Source organism: Bombus fervidus, chromosome 12 (genome assembly GCF_041682495.2).
Source record: "Bombus fervidus isolate BK054 chromosome 12, iyBomFerv1, whole genome shotgun sequence".
NCBI lineage: Eukaryota > Metazoa > Arthropoda > Insecta > Hymenoptera > Apidae > Bombus > Bombus fervidus.
Window position 1 is genome coordinate 6,944,216 of NC_091528.1, and position 6,000 is coordinate 6,950,215.

Genomic DNA, 6,000 nt, shown 5'->3' on the forward strand with positions numbered 1-6,000 from the left:
GAGAAAAAGGTGATACTAGTGACAAAATCTTGAATTTGAGAGAATTATAGATAAAGTTAAACTTTAATAGAAAATTGCATACGCTTTCAAACGTTACAAGACATTATTATACATGTATTGATAAAGATTTAAAAAGTGTATCGAAAGATTCTTTATTTGAATAGGAATCTTATGTATTTCTTCTTATGGTCATTCTGTTTTTGGAAAAGCGAACTTGCAAGAGTTTTTTGTTGAATTCCTCATATATGAATGTTTTTTTAACTTTTCTCTTATCTAGAAAATAGAAACTACTATTATTTTTCAATTTAAAAATCTTCATCTCAAATTTCGGAACTGGAAAAGAATTGAATTCAAAGAAGTGTTAAAAATTCCCCCTAAACCTTTAAAATACTAATTTTCTATTATCTAGATCTAAGATTCTAAGATAATAAGATCAAGATCTGGATCTAAGATTTGTTCAGACCTCCATAAGAAACTTATGAGGTTTAAATTAAAACTTGGGGTATATGTGCTAGAAAATAGGATGCTACTATTATTCTTCCATTTGGATATTCTCATTCTAAACTTCACGATGTGGAAACAAGTAGAATTTAAAAAACGTTAAAATTTTTCTATGAACTTCCTAAAGTGAAATATAGCTGATGAATGAAGATGCAAATATGTTAGACTGAAGTATAGTTATAATATAATAAATATAATATATAAATATATAATAAATAAATAATTTAATCGTAGAAGACACTACATGATGGAAGTAGACCGTAGAAAATCGTTTGTGCCTCCCTGCGCTTACCAGAACGGCAGTGTAAGCCTGGTGCGGTCCAGCTTTGAGGAGGACATCAAAAGGATAACAATACAGATGTGAGACATACCCTGTGCTTCATCCTGTTTGGGGAAACGAGCTTTAAAGCATGAGCTTTACCACTCGTTTCGACGAAGGGATTGGAAAGCGTAAATTAAGAACATCGGACAGTGCATTAAACGAATTTGGCTTGACTTGGAACTGAATCATATGCGTATTAAGTACAATCAGTATGTATTAACTAGATTCCGAGTTCATAAACAGTTTTTGTTTGGTATGAGCAAGGAATTAACGATTTGGAATATTCTTTGATATTTTCTAAAACGATTACGTATATTTGTAGTATTTTAATACTGTTTAAAATAAGAATTATAATTATTTGTTAATGTAGACTGATTAAATTAGGGTTGAAATTTAATCTAGACTTGATATTTTGTTGAAGATTTATTCATTGCTTATCGACATGTTGAGATCAATGATAGTGTCGGATGGTATAGATGGTTCGTTTTTTTATCAATTATGTCGATAATAAGAAGCGCAGCTTTGTGAGTAAATTGTACATATAAATTGTCCGAAATTTAGAAAATTCTTATTAATAATGGTTAATAGGCCTTTCAAATAAATTTCACACCCAGTGTAGTTTTGTGATATATACATATATATGATTCAAGAACTCTAACTGTTAGTTTCTTAATATTTTTATATCATTTACAACGTTACCGATTTAATGTAAAATTCCAGTGATACAAATCACATCAAAGAATGCCAATAGCACAAATGCTGTGCAGAATAGATCTGTTACCTTATAGAATTTCGTGTTTCATGTTGTCGAATATCAAATTTCGTAAGAAATCAGCTTCGCTATGCCCTCCACAATGGAACAGTGAGGTTAGGTATTATATTTAATCCAACTATCAAAATTAGTAAAACCACTAGAAGTAAAGCAACGATATGTTAACGCAATTTAGTGATGTGTCATATTATTTCTTTATAAATGGATATCGAAATACACGAAAATAAAATAGGATCCAGGTACTGTTAGAATATGATACGGTCCTACATCAACATAGCCCTAGTGGCAGCTGTACGAACTAAAATATGAAGTTACATCATCTTACGCGCTGTCATTGGAAATTGGAAGGAACTGGGAGTAGAGTCAAACAATTATGAATAATTACAGCAAGTATAATTAACATACATATAATTGATGAAAATTGTCATACGAATGACATATAAATAAAAGAATAATAAATCTGAATATATAGTTCTTCTGTATACATATGTATGTGCGAGATATAAGTTAATCACAATTCCTTCGGCCCAGATATTATTTTATTTTGAATTAAAAATTATTTTTCTTCAGCTTTCTATCTACTAATCAGTTTCTACGTGCATCTCAGTGTTCAATCTAACATGTTATTTCCTTTTTTTTTTTTTTTTTTTGAGACATAATATGTTTATTGCTGAAAACATATCCTTGAGCATAGATCTTTCAGGAATTTGACGAATCCTATTCGTGCATACGCATCTAACTAGCGACCCCCCTCCCCCACTCTTTGCCAGCCGAAATTCGCGGGATAAATCGCGGTTCGGGAGTCAGTTAAACATGGATAATCAGAGAGATTAGACGTACATTTATTCATATCACTTCGCGACAAATATCTTTGGTACTTTTATAGATATTTCTTTACCTTCAAATTCACGCTATCGTTATTTTCACTTAATTGTACGTTTTTCTTTAATACTTCATTATAATCTGTTATTTAATTATCTTCTTTTTTGTCGTTTTTTTGGTTGCCCCATTTGCCGGTAGCTCGTCTAATGAGTCTTCGAAAGACAATTTGACTTTGATAATTGTTTCATTTTCAAATAATTTGCTCTTTTTATATATTTGTATTAATATTTTGTTCTTTTTTTGCGCAGATTGCAATTATTTGATTCCGAGGGAAGCTTGAAAGTATTAGAGAGATTTTTTCGAGAACTTTTCGCCGAAATGAGGTAATATTTCATTTATTTTAAGGAAGGCAAACGTATTTATATGTTTGTTTTCTTTTATTAGTTAGGTAATTGATAATATTTATTCACTATGCAATGAACTCCATTTATTATAAATATTTTGTGATATTAACTTAATTAATATCTAATATAACAAATTCTAAATTTACGGTTTATTAAGAATACCAAGATGAAAAATGAAAGATTAACGAAATTACTTTTTTCTTTCGAATATATCAAATTATGTTTCCGAAGAAATTGAATAGATTATTTAACATAAATTTGACATAGATTTTCTCGATTCTGTTTCATTTGAGTAAAAAATTCAAATAACTTTTTCATTTTGTTTCATTATTCGAAAGTTGTCTGTAATATAATATTGACTATTAATTTCGTCATTTTCAATAACTTCTATTACGTTCGAGAAAGTACGCTATCACAGACAAGTTTGAATAGGTTCTGCGCATCGCGTTTTTTTCGTATTGCGCAGCTTTGTTTAACGGTTAGAAAAAGTACGCCATGTTACATTAGAAGGAAGTCACGTAATGCATAAAGTATTTGAAGCTGTAATGGCGAACATTCAATTTGGCGGGTAATTTTTACAAATTAATCGTATTATGAAATATTGACATATATATACATATTTGACAATAATGCTTTGAAAAATATTGTAAATAAGCTAACGATATATTTTCTTTCGTATTCTTGGTATGATATTTCTATGTATATTTTCGTTCTCTTGATATGATATATGATTCTACCTATTGTAAATAAATAATAATTAATTTGTAGTTCTAGACAAGCAGTATTTTCGTAAACAAACACTCGACAGAAAAAAGAAAAAATTTTCTTTTCCCTATCCCCTACCTCTTATAAAGTTTTTCTTTCAGAATATTTTTGTGACCGCGCGCAATGCGGTTGGTAGAATCAGTGCTTGTTGCGTTAAATCACATTTAATATTGACTTAGAGCATAACAACTTTCATTAAATTTAATTATAATAATCAGACGCGAAATTAGAGTCAGTGTGTTCGTCGATTGTCATTTGACTTAAACATACGCGTCAATAGTCTATTATTCTTTTTTCTTTGTTATACATTCGTTTTCGGTAGTAGAGTCGCAGGTCTCGCAAGAGGATAAAGCCTTTCCTGGAGCTCAAGAATGTAAGTTTTTCGCACACTGCATTGTAATTTATTTATCGAACTAAAATCTTAAAATTTTGCTATTGAAATATGCAATAAAAATCACATGTACGTTTTCAAGAACAACTTATAATATTTAACATGTTTTGTTACAGGTTTTTCATAACTTCCATCTTTTTTCCTCTTCTTTGGGAAGGATGTAGCGGTATTTTAAATTTATACATGTAAGAATCTTTGCACATTGTATTTTATTAATTTTATTCCTTGTATTTCGCTGTAATTATTATTAATTAAAAACTAAAATCTGCTTTTAAGTTTTTATATTAGTATTTTAATTTTTATTCTAATTATAGTTTATTAGAATTTCAATTTCTTTTACTATTAAAGTTAAGTCTTCATAGAGTTTCATATTTTATTATGTTAAATTTTTTGATCAACCATCGCTGTATTTCTCAAAATAAATTATAATAATTCATATCTTGTTAAAGGTATGCCACTTCTTCCCATTTTTCCTGTTCCCTGGAACATTCCTCGTAGTGTTTCAAAAGCCAAAAAATGTAAGTAACTATCTATTTTGTATTTTATTTAAGTCGATTTCTTATATTTCATAATTATTATTAATTAAAGAATAAAATTTAATTGAAAATTTGACAACTTGTAAATTTTTCATTCCTAAATTGAATATTATTAGAAAAAATGTTTATTTAGTAGAAATTAGTCTTTTATCATTTCAAACTTATAAAGTAATTAACACCGTCATTACAAGTAAATTAAAATATTCTATGCTTTGTTACAGTTTTCTTCCATTGAATTCGACGGTTCCAATTTGATGATGGCTTGATGACGAACTTCCTTGGATCAGAACAACATCGAAGACAATATTCTTCACATCTAATCGTGAGTCGCATGTATTTGTGTTCCTCCGGTCATTCAATCATGTCGAAGGATGAAAGGTCCGAATCGACACGGGTGATCGGTTGTATACGTAGAATTTTTGACGAGCATAGTGACCGCGGGTATTTATACCCGTGAGTAGTAACATTTTTTGTCTGTATTTTATTTATTAGTTCAGGATAGGTTTTCTTGCACACCGTGTTTTTAAATGTTGATGATAATATACATAATATATACATAATATCAGTATGATATTTACATACTGTAATATAAAGTATTTTGTATAAGTAATATAATGTTGATAATAATATAATAATATGTTATGTTATGAGATATGCATATGATTGAAAATTTCACAATATATTCATTATAATTATTTATAAAATTAAAGTATTTTGTAGTGAAGAAGTCTGATACCCTCAGACTTCGTTAATATGGAAATTAAATTATGATTAAAGTTATTATAATGCTGATAAAGGCTATAAATGATATTTATTTTAATCTTTTACTTTACGATGGTACGAAGCAGTTTTATTATTTGGGTATACACAGTATAATTTCAGTAAAATTCGGAATATGAAATACGAAAGTATATGTTAAAGTATAACTTTGACTGTCCGTTATGACGGGTGTTATCAAATTTCACGTGCAAGAAAACACTTCGCGGCAGGCTGATATCAGAATCAAAACAAGTTTCGAACGTTTCTTTGTGTTTTCAAAGATGTGTTTTGATAAAGATATCGCCTGAGGATATTTTGAATAATAGAGTTCATCTAGAAGAGTCCATTGTTATTCATTGATATAAATATTACTTGCTTTGAATTTTCATTTATATTTAATAAATATCTGTATTATTTATTAATTTCCTTCATTGTAGTTTAATTGTTCATCAAAATAATAAAGTAAAATACAATTTAGAATTATTAAAATTTAAAATGAAATTAGATTGCAAAATCAAAGAATATTAGCCCGTTAGACAGAAAATATAATAGATAGGCTAATCATATTTTTAGCATAGGATTTTCAGGTTTAACCCCTTCCATGTTTCTTGTCAGAATCTCATTCACGTGCTCAGGTGCTTCTTGGGTGGGAAGAAGGCAATGGGCATGATGAGTAGTCTATAAGCTTAAGAATTTTTTCAGCGACTGACGTTGCGTTAGCGTATCGT

General features: G+C 28.9%; 1 long non-coding RNA gene across 1 annotated transcript; it reads left to right on the forward strand.

Moving 5' to 3' along the window:
- The first annotated feature begins 3,455 nt into the window (after positions 1 to 3,455).
- Positions 3,456 to 4,460, forward strand: LOC139993270 (uncharacterized). Its single transcript, XR_011801345.1, has 3 exons — positions 3,456 to 3,959; positions 4,094 to 4,162; positions 4,427 to 4,460. It is a non-coding gene; the product is annotated as an uncharacterized lncRNA (long non-coding RNA).
- Positions 4,461 to 6,000: the final 1,540 nt, after the last annotated feature.